Source organism: Bos javanicus, chromosome 12, assembly GCF_032452875.1.
Source record: "Bos javanicus breed banteng chromosome 12, ARS-OSU_banteng_1.0, whole genome shotgun sequence".
NCBI lineage: Eukaryota > Metazoa > Chordata > Mammalia > Artiodactyla > Bovidae > Bos > Bos javanicus.
This window is the reverse complement of record NC_083879.1, coordinates 63,180,781-63,192,256: the sequence shown is the minus strand read 5'-3', so window position 1 is coordinate 63,192,256 and position 11,476 is coordinate 63,180,781. Positions and strand designations below refer to the sequence as shown.

General features: G+C 35.2%; 1 long non-coding RNA gene across 1 annotated transcript in view; it reads right to left on the bottom strand.

Moving 5' to 3' along the window:
- Positions 1 to 2,570: 2,570 nt before the first annotated feature.
- The window catches only part of LOC133258089 (uncharacterized), an 87,868-nt gene continuing 78,962 nt past the window's right edge, over positions 2,571 to 11,476 (bottom strand). The window contains exon 5 of the long non-coding RNA XR_009739811.1: positions 2,571 to 2,702. This is a non-coding gene — a long non-coding RNA (uncharacterized LOC133258089). The remainder of the gene's footprint in view (positions 2,703 to 11,476) is intronic.

Genomic DNA, 11,476 nt, shown 5'->3' with positions numbered 1-11,476 from the left:
CCTTAAAAAAAAATCTTTTCTCAAAATGTTAAATTCTCCTACTGCTAGTTATAAATGTATAAGAAAATGAAGAAAATAGTGAAAGGGATAATCTGTGTGCTCTTACGTAAACTATTAGAGATCAAGAATCAAGTCTTCCATTTCTTTGAAAAAAATTTATCAAGGGTAGTTTGAATGTTGTTTGTCCTCTTTTCCCATTATATAAATTATGAGTGAGCATCTTTTCAATGCCTTGGAGATTGTCGTACTCCTTTCCATGTACTGATAACTTCCAAGATCCCAATCACTTGAAAGAAGTGATAGGATTCCTCCCTGACCATTATATGCACCTCTTAATTTATACCGTGTTAAGTGAATGAAATACTAGCAGTGAAGTTTGTAGTTTACCCACTTACAGTTAGTTTATCCTGGCTACTAAGTTTTGACTTGCTTTATTTAACTAAACCATGGTAATTAAATTCATGCAAATCAGAAACAGGCAAGGTGAAGACTGCCTGCACTTCAAAGGCAAAATAATAAAACTGAATGTTATTGTCACAAGAACAGACAAACAACACTAGAGAGAACAGAGAACTACAAAATAGCCTCAAATAAAGCAAGTTGATGGGGTGAAGCATTTCTTTAGTAGGTGAACTTATTCAACTGACTCTCTTCATGAAGAAGCATACAGCAGATGTGTCCTATAACAAAAAGATGGAATCTAGAAAAATTAAATTTTAAATATTTAAGGTAAAACTATATAGTTAACAGAAGAAACTACACAGAATATCTTTCTGAATGTGGGTTGAGAGAAATAATATTTTGAATCCATTTTGTTTTTTATCATCTTTTTAATTTTATTAAAATACTTTTGATTATATGAAATGTTAGCATAATTCTAAAAATCACAACCATATATAAGATATTCTCAGAGAATCTCATTCTAAAAGTGTATCCCTTTTACTCCATTCCCATCATTCCTATCATTGCTACTTTTTTGTTCTATGTGAACATTAAAGGAACTTTAAAACATATCATAAACTGATACAGAGAATCTAAAATATATGTGACTGAACCACATAAAGGATTTTTAGAAATAAGTAAGAAAAAGTCAATAAACTAGTAAAAAAATGAGCATTTGTCTGAAGTAAAATTTGAATATGCAATACTCAAATAAAAAGGGACTCAATCTTCACATTGAGCTTAATCAGCTCTCAGGATATGTACATATGTTTAAAAATGTTGAAGTGAAGTATTGATTTTTGATGAGGCTGCCACAAAGTGGACGTGCACACGCAGTGTTCTTTGTTGCTGTGTATATTTATAAGAAACATCTTCCATTTTCCATCATCCATGAAAGCTGAAAATGTGCATTCCCTCATAAATAGAAATTCCATGTTTGTTAAGAATGGTAAACATGAAATGAAGAATAATGGAAGTTGGTGCTAAGAAATGAGATAGATGATACTTTAAAGTTAAGAGAAATAATCTGTTTCATAAAGTGATTAATAGACGTGCTGGTAGTCATCCTATCTCAAATGTTGTAAGGCAGAAGGATTCCCAAAGACACACACCCAAATCCCTAGAACCCATGAACACATTATGTTACATGATAAAAAAAGCTTTGTAGATAATGAAGTTAAAAATTTCAACATAGGTATATTATCCTGGATTATCTCAGTAAAAGTGAAAAAGTGAAAGTGTTAGTCACTCAGCTGTGTCTGGAATTTGAGACCCCATGGACTGTAGCTCACCAGATTCCTTTGTCCATGGACTACTCCAGGCAAGAATACTGGAGAGGGAAGATTTTCTCTTTTTCAGGGTCTTCTCAACCTAGGGATTGAATCCAGGTCTCCTGCATTGCAGGCAGATTCTTTTTTTTTTTTTTTTTAATTATTTTAATTGAAAGAGAATGCCTGTCCAAGAAAGAAGATGGAATAAAAGAATGTGAAAATTTTCATAGGACTATATCCAAGTACCTACAAAGTATTCTATAAAGGTCAATAAACTCTAGAATTTCCTATCACTTCATATTTCATATTTGAAATCCCCCTTCTCTTTTTAAAACAAATTATTGGCCCTTCCTTTGTTTCATTAGCAGTTGTCTCAATTACATATAAGAATGGCTATTTTTCTTACATAAAATAAATTCAAAACAGTGAAGCAATTACAATTTAACAAATATGTAGCTTTATCCTTTAAGGTATAGAAGGAAAAATAATTTTGAATCTTATTTTTGCTTCTAGAATAAGAAATCATGAATTGATTTCTCTGGAATGGAAAAAAAGTGAAGGTTGAAATTGGAATCATATTATAAGAGAAGTATAATTAGATAAAGTTAATGTTCCAAGCAGGATCTATATGTTCTATTTCTAATTTCTAATCTTCACAGAGCTTCTAAATCCTTTCTGCCTCTTGGCATAGATTTAATCATCACTTTCCCTCAAAGTGATTTAAAATGAATTCATTATGTGACTTATTTAACAGTTGAACAAGGGAAGCCTCCAAACCTAATCAGAGCCTAAAACAAATGCATTATTAATATATAAATAAGCAAGAGTCACAGTATAGTATATATAATTAGAATTTTATTTGTATATATTTTTTCATGGGTCATCTGCATCTGAAGAAACTCACTTAAATATTATGATGCCCTTCTGCTGAGTTTTTAATGTCTTTGCTGTGCTAAAAGTGGCTAAATATATAGAATTGATTTTTCTCTCCTAAAAAAAAAAAATTAAATTAAATTGCAGCATGGTCTTTAAATATTCACCTCTGGAACAGTTCCTAAACTCTCCACTGGATGGTCAGAGATGTATACCTGTGGCGGATTCATTTTGATATATGGCAGAAGCAATACAATATTGTAAAGTTAAAAAATAAAATAAAAAAGAGGATATTGACATAGGCAAACAGATACTGTTTGTGTGATTAAAATAGAGGTTTGACCAGTTTGTGATGAAGGCAGAAGTGGTTTGAGAGAACAGAAAGATTAGAACATTTTACTCAGGAAAGTTTGAAAGTTATTGTTTGTTTGTTTGTTTGTTTTTCCTTTGTTGGTTCTTAAAATTGTGACTTACTCTTCTGCACTTGCATGAAGTTAAGAATTTTCTCATGTTTAGGAACAAAGTGTCCTTGTAAAAAATTAAGAATGGAGCAAGTTAATGAGGAAAGAGTGATATGCATTCTGTCATTTATTCAATAAACAGTAAAAACTTATCAAGGTGCCAAGTACTGACCTTTCTTGGAATGGGTAGTCTCTAACTTTTTATACCGCCCTGTTTGAAACCTATGAATTGAGTCATCTGAAGCACATAAGGCTGCATATTCTCATAGTAGTTTAGTAATACTTGGTTATAGGAAGTTAGCATCGAACCTAACAGAACATCTAGAATCAGTCCTGGCTGAAGACTTGTGGACATATTCAGTGCTGGAGAAATGTTATTGTACCTTCCTGGGAAAAGACAGTTCAATTGACAGTTGTGCATATATGCCTTGGATAACTGATTCTAGTAAAACAATCAAATTGTTTTGAATCTAACTGTCTTAATCTGCAAAATGGGGGCACACTTTTTTTTTTTTTTAAGTTTCAAGAGGGGACTGTGAGAATTAATGAAAATCTTTAAATTGCCATTCTCATTTTTATTCCTGTAGCCTTTATGTACTTTCCTAACTAGTCATTTTCTTTGAGATTTACATATCTGAGATTTATATAGATTTCATTTGATTATTTCAATGAAATTACATTGATTTCATTACATTTGAGATTTACATAGATCTTCATAATGCTATTAAAACAATCTATCAAAGTGTAGATGTAATTATACTACACTCCTCTTAGATATCCCATGAGTGAATACCTCTTCATGGCTTGGACTCAATTTTTCTGTGTGTGTAACATATATTAAAAAAAAAAAAATCCATGAGATGGCCCTGGAGACTCCCAAACTTTTGTGTTTTGTTTATGTGCGTGCTAAGTCACCTAAGTCATGTCCAGCTCTTTGTGACCCCATGGAATGCAGCCCACCAGCCTCCTCAGTCCATGGGATTCTTCAGGCAAGAATATTGGGTCGTCATGCCATAAAATGCGAAATCCCTTGCTTTTCTGAGTAGACAGTATTTCTGATACAAGTGTCTTTCCACTTACACTAATTAGACCTTATGTTTGTCATTCTCTAACACATATGTCTGTAGAGGGTAGAAAGGAGTGGAGGTAGGAGTGGAGGTAGAGATGGAGGTGTTCCTAGCTCTAGTTATAGGTTATCTCATTATTCTGATTCTTTAGGAGACCTCAGCTTTCCGGCCCTTAGTAAATTTCCTCTGAGAAAATCATCTAACACCAATCACCCTTCACCAAAAACACAAATGACCAGATTACGTGTTGTTCTTCTGGAATCTAATCCAAGCTCCAAATATGATATTTTATTTATTTTTTTTTAATTTTTTTAAATTTTATTTTATTTTTAAACTTTACAAAATTGTATTGGTTTTGCCAAATATCGAAATGAATCCACCACAGGTATACATGTGTTCCCCATCCTGAACCCTCCTCCCTCCTCCCTCCCCATACCATCCCTCTGGGCCATCCCAGTGCACCAGCCCCAAACATCCAGTATCATGCATCGAACCTGGACTGGCGACTCGTTCCGTATATGATATTATACGTATTTCAATGCCATTCTCCCAAATCATCCCACCCTCTCCCTCTCCCACAGAGTCCAAAAGACTGTTCTATACATCAGTGTCTCTTTTGCTGTCTTGTATACAGGATTATTGTTACTTTAATAAGTCGGGATCTTCAAAGTGATTTTAAGAATTTTGAGGGCAGGCAATTAAAAGATAATTAGTCATATTTATAAACCTAAGTAGTAGTGACTAGCCTAATAAATCTATGTTGAATTAAATCGAAAACATAGTATTCTGAGTAGCCAACAGTAGTTACTGCTCAATACATGTGAGTTAATTAACCATCAACATTTTAAAGACAACAGAAAAATAGTAGAAAATACAATGAATTTTAAAGCTATCTCAAAAAATTTAAAGAGCTTTAGCAATGTGTTCACTTGAGTTTAAAAGCTTGTGTAAAATTTCAAAATTAAGATGGAGCCTGCTTTCACTTTGTCCCTCCCCTTCCATCAATTTAGTCTAGAGTCTACAAGTATGCATCTGGATCCAGGTAATATTTGTGGAATAAAGATATTGTCAAGGGGAGTAGGGAGTACATTTAAATTTATTATCACATGAGATATTCAAATGGTTACAGTCCTTTCTTAATCTTACTCACAGTTAAGATACCATTAGAACCCTCAGTTTGGAAATAACTCTAGGAACCAGAAATGGAATCGCTCCAGACCTATTTATTCATGAACTTTTAAATTTATTTAACAATTACTTACTGAGAACCTTTCATGGGCAGGCAACTATGCTAGGAACTAGAAATATAAGGATGGACAAAAGAGACGTAACTCCACACTGAGGTTCTAACCTCAATTTTTCCTAACAGTACCTGTGCTCATTCTGCTATAGGATTATGAACTTTGCTTTTTATACTCATTCTAGGGTTACTGTGTCAATGTTCCTGGCATCATGATGCAAGTCAGAGACTATATTCACTCTTTGAATGCTATTCATAGTAGACACAATGGAAATATGTAGAGAAATATGCAAAGAAGAAAAGACCTATCCAAACTGTTATTATCATAGACTACATTTTAAATTATTTTTATAAAAAGAGGTGATCAAGGAATATTCACCTAAATAATATACAGGGAAAACACTGTCAGAGATGTGGAAAACACATAGAGATGTCAGAAAGTAATTATAAAGAGTATCATATTTTTTCTGGCTTTTGTAGTATTTGTGGCAATTTTCATTTTATTAGCTTCACAATTTATAATGATTTCTCCACATTCTAAGTAAATATTAATGTGTTTATCTAATATTATTTATAATACATGCCATTTATATTATATAAGCTTTAAGGCTTGCAAAGCCTGTATCTACCAATGATTATAGCAATGTAGAAATTCATTGTTTATATAGCTTTTTACACATAGTTCTCAACTACTGCTTTTCCAAAATATATTTTGCATCTGCATTTTTGCTTCTGAATAAGAAATTCTGGTTCAGATACTGAAATATATTTATTTCCAAGGCCATTCAAGGGAACTGATAGTGAAAGTCACTTAGTCATATCTGATCTTTGTGACCCCATGGACTATACTAGAGTGGGTAGCCATTCCCTTCTCCAGGGGATCTTCCCAACCCAGGCATCAAATCCAGGTCTCCCATACTGAGGGCAGATTCTTTTTTTTTTTAATATAAATTTATTTACTTTCATTGGAGGCTAATTACTTTACAATATTTTATTTGGCAGGGAAGTGGGAGTGGGGTTCAGGATGGGGAACACATGTACAGCCCTGGCAGATTCATGTCAATGTAAGGCAAAACCGATACAATATTGTAGGCAGATTCTTTACCAGCTGAGCTACCAGGTAAGTCCTGTGAACTGAGGCTCTTCCTACTCCAATCCCAGGACTTCCTCATGTACAGAAATTTTCCCTAGTCCCACTGAGAAAAGAAGCAAGTGAGTTTGCTAAATTTTGCAGAGTTTGCTATTTATTTTTTGACATTCTTACATAATGATGAAAATGTTTTTATACATTACTACCTTGACTCTCCCAACACATTTCTGACAGAGTGCATAAAGCATACCCTTATTATAGTATGTTTTATGACTTGCCTAAGGTCATGGCTATGCCTAATTTCAACTAGAATCTTGGTGAATTCTTTTTTAAAATGTGTACAGACTCCTTTCATGAAATAATCATGTGCTCCTTGAGAAAGTAAAACAACAATGTATACCCAAACAATCTTCAAGGGTTTGCCAGTATGCAATTAGAATTTACCCACAAAACAGTCATTCATTTTTATAATATTTATGACACTGTATCTTTGTATTTTTAAAGTAAGATTTTAATGTTTTTAACCACTGAGGGAGGAAGTAAGGATTAAGTCAGTGAACTGGAAAATCAGAAAGCTCATTGTTCAGTCAACAGTGTTTCCTAGACAAGCTTTTTATGAAAACTTGTTTTAGTAAAATCCACAGTAAGATGATAACATGCATGAAAAATATTACACATTCAATAGTTCAGAAAGATTGAAAAATTGTAGTAGTTTTTAATAGAATATTGAATGATAAAATAAGGTAAATTTAAAGTTACATATATTAAATAGTTTATACATCTTTAAATATGACTATTATACAAAGTGTCTTGTTAATCACAAAACACCAAAGAAATGTTATTTGATGTAAAATACAAATGATAGATGAGAAATAACCCAAGTAAATAATCAATAATTAATTGAGAAACAAAGTGCAAATTACCCCAAGCCTGTTTTAGTATAAGAATTTAGTGATAATTATTAGCATAAACCAAACTTTATCCCTTTGCATAGCATAGAATACACTATGCTAAAATTAAATAACAATTATATTCTATGATTTCTGGTGTTATATATAACCTCTATATGATATTATAAAAAATGATTATAACTCAGAATTTCAATTAAACCTTAATTTTTTAGGTTTGGTAGGATGCCCCATGATAGATGAAACAATTATAGTGTGTGCTTAGTTTCCATCACACCATGAAAGCAAGAAAAATGGATTATGAATCCATGGAAAATACAAGCTATTATTTACAGTGTGCAGGTGTTTCTTTGACAGGAAAAAAAGTCTATCATAATTCATATTTATATCAGTTCCCTCCTATCTCTTTAGTTCTAGATTTCTTCACCCTGAACTTACACTGAATTAGGACTTTTGTCTGCTATAGTGCCAGAGATTTTCCTCTCTTTATAGTATGAGCCCATTGTGGCCTTACCTCTGTCAGGCTAGGGTTCCTGTGATACACTAGTTATAGGCACAAAGCATCAGAAGACACTCTAGACAACCTCCTTAGGGCATGACTTGCTTTCAGCTTTCCATGGACATCAGAATCAGTAACTAGCTAGTGGAGTTAATCTTCTATTTATCTCTGATCAGCTGATTGGCTAGAAGAGTCATCACTGGCCAAATGGCATCCCTCCTCTAGGAATCAGGCCTTTATGCTGGGCAAAGCCTACCTGAGAAGGAACAAGAAACACACACTTCACAAGCAGGTAACTCTTGTAAAGTATACAAGAGAGTCAATACTATGCTCACTCCATGATTTGGTTCAAAGCCCTCAAGATTTGAGGGTGTGGGGTAGAAGCATATATTCTTGGGTATAAAAATCTAAGTGACAGGGCATCATGAGTGTTTCAGAGAAGGCAATAGCACCCCACTCCAGTACTCTTGCCTAGAAAATCCCATGGCTGGAGGAGCCTGGTGGGCTGCAGTCCATGGGGTCGCCAAGAGTCGGATACGACTGAGTGACTTCACTTTCACTTTTCACTTTCATGCATTGGAGAAGGAAATGGCAACCCATTCCAGTGTTCTTGCCTGGAGAATCCCAGGGACGGGGGAGACTGGTGGGCTGCCGTCTATGGGGTCGCACAGAGTCAGACACGACTGAAGTGACTTAGCAGCAGCATGAGTGTTTACCAAGTCTAATAAGTAAAATGTCATCAATACAATAAAGACTACTAAGTTCAGATAACTTAGTTTACTGTAGTCTACATGCCTACTGGAACATAGGGAGTGAATGTGAACATTTGATTCTTTTTACATAGGGAATTGAAGAGACAATTGCCAGATTAGTAGCCCATAACATATTTTATATTGTTACCAATAAAAATACCACATCCCCACAGCAACTGTGAATAGGGTTATGATTTCTTGGTATAAGATGTATTTATCTAGTGTGATTCACCACACTCCATGTGTTGTTGATTTCTTATAAGGACACACCAGAGTGTCAAATGGGGAAATGGCAGGCACCAACAGCCCAGAATCCTTTAAGTTTTTCAAATAGCTTCTTCTTATTTTCTGCATTTTCACTCTAATGTGTGTGTGTGTGTGTGTGCACGCGCGTGCACACACTCAGTCACGTCTGACTCTTTGGACTATGGACTGTAGCCCACCAGGCTCCTCTGTCCATGTGATGTCCCAGGCAAGAATACTGGAATAGGTTATCATTTTGTACTCTAAGGATCAAACCTGCGTCCTTTGAGTCTCCCTGCATTGGCAGGAGTATTTTTTAACAACTGTGCCACCTCAGAAGCCTGGGATATGGTATTGCTTATAACTTCTGATTTACTTCTTGGCTGAATTGGGTGTCATGTTTAGGAATTATAAAACTTTCTTCTGTCATGCCCAACTCTTTGTGACCTCATGGACTGTAGACTGCCAGGCTCCTCTGTCCATGAGATTCTCCAGGCAAGAATACTTGAGTGAGTTGCCATTCCTTTCTCCAGGGGATCTTCCTGACCCAGGGATTGAACCTGAATCTCTTATGTTTCCTGCACTGGCAGGTGGGTTCTTTACCACTAGCGCATGGCGCTAAATGGACACACAGTATTTAGGGATTACCAGTTAGGCCTTCCTACCATGATGGGTCTTAACTCCAGTCAGAAAACAGATATGGGCGTTCCATTAGATATTATGTATATCTATCCCAATTATGTACACAAGAACTAAAGAAATAACAATAGTGTGGGTGCACAAATCCACTGGTCTCAGGTAAGGTGAACTTCTTTTAGGACTTCATAGGATGGGTAGATGCATAGATGAATAGATACATAGATAGACAAATCTTTACCTTGCCAAGATAAACCCTCTCTCTTATGGGAGGACCATGCTATCATTCGATCCCCTGATACCAGATCCTATTTAAAAACCTTCATATGGCTTCATAATTTATATTCCTTCAATGCATTGTTTCCTGGTAGATGTCTACAAATTGCTTAAAAAATACTGGAGAAATACTTATTTCATATTATGGAGGAGATACTGCAGAGATCTTCCTCAAGAGAATAGAGCATCCTCTTTTGTCTGTGAACTGACTTAGAGCCAGAAACTGGTGAGAGCTGAGAATTTTCCATTGAAGCTTCTGATATCTTGTGCTTTTGCTTTCCACCTCTTGATATTTTCAGGAAAATAAACATAATTACAGTAAAAAAAAAAAAAGTACCATGAAGTTAAACTGGATTTGTCTACTCATATGTTCTGATTATCTATTTCTGTTCAACAAATTAGTCCAAAACTTACTGGCTTAAAACAAATGCTTAATTTTGCTCACAATATTATGGGTCAGAAATTCAGGAAAAGCTCAGCTGGCTGATCTGTGTCTGATCCATGTGCCATCTGGGCTTGAAAAATTGGCAGCCAAGATGGCTTTTACTCACATTTCTAGTAAATGCTGCTCAGTCTTTTCCATCTTTTCTGTCTCTCTCTCCCCACACGGCATGTCATTTCCTGGCCTCTCGACACAGTTTAAACTTCTCATTTCAGATTTCTTATATGACAGCTAAGGCACCACCAACACCACCTCCCCTCACACACATATTTCTATAGCAAATATTTCAAGAAATAGGAGAGAAAAAGCTGCCAGTCTCTTAATTAAGACCTAGACCTGGAGATTTGCACAGTGAGACATCTACCATATTCTGTTGCTCACGGAGACAGAGAGGCCACCCAAATACAAGGGGAAGAGGTTTAGATTCTCTCATTAGGAGGAGTGTCAATCTGGGTCTGTCTTGAATCTATCAGACAATGCTTCCATGGGAAACCCACAGATTAAGGTACTTTGTTTGCCACTAAAACTCTCCTGTCCATTATAATAATTGTAATTCTGCAGTGTCATAATATGGCCTCTACTATGATTTCTATGAATTTGAAGGACTTTAGCTAGACTGAAGCATCTTTTAAGGTCAATCTAAGCCTACATATTATATCAAACATTGGTTTGCTCAAAAATTTCAAGGTCCCATTGCTAGTGCACCTCTTAAAGCTTTAGTGAATTGTGTGTCACACAGAAGTAGGAGGCATTCTCCACCCTAACATAATAAATCCATTCTTACCATCTCATTATTGTTGTAACCTTCTGTGTCCTTCTTCAGTACCCTACTGTGATAATCACAGCACATCACCTTGTCTTCAGTAAGGCCAGTATCATGTTCATAAGTTAACAACCATCCTAGAAGAGTGTTATGACTAGCTTCATTTCTCCCAGGTAAGAAAATTAAGCACAATTCATAAAGATGTATCCTCATGTCAATACATTTCTCCCTATGAAGTCTTTCATTCTGATCACAAGTCCAATATCACTAAGTTCTATTCCTTCATGTGTTCCTCTGTTTTCTTTCTAGTCTTTATTAACTAGGAACCCCAATTATTCTACAAATAAGGCCTTTCCTTACAGCAGGAATTATCTTGTCCTGGTGGTATGTGCTGAGAAGTGACTCTAATTATTGGTCCAAGAGGCAATAAGTAGAAGCAGACAGAAGCATACAAGGGTCCTGACAAAGGCAAGCCTTATCTTGTGCTGCTTTCTTCCAACAAGTGGCAGGGGTT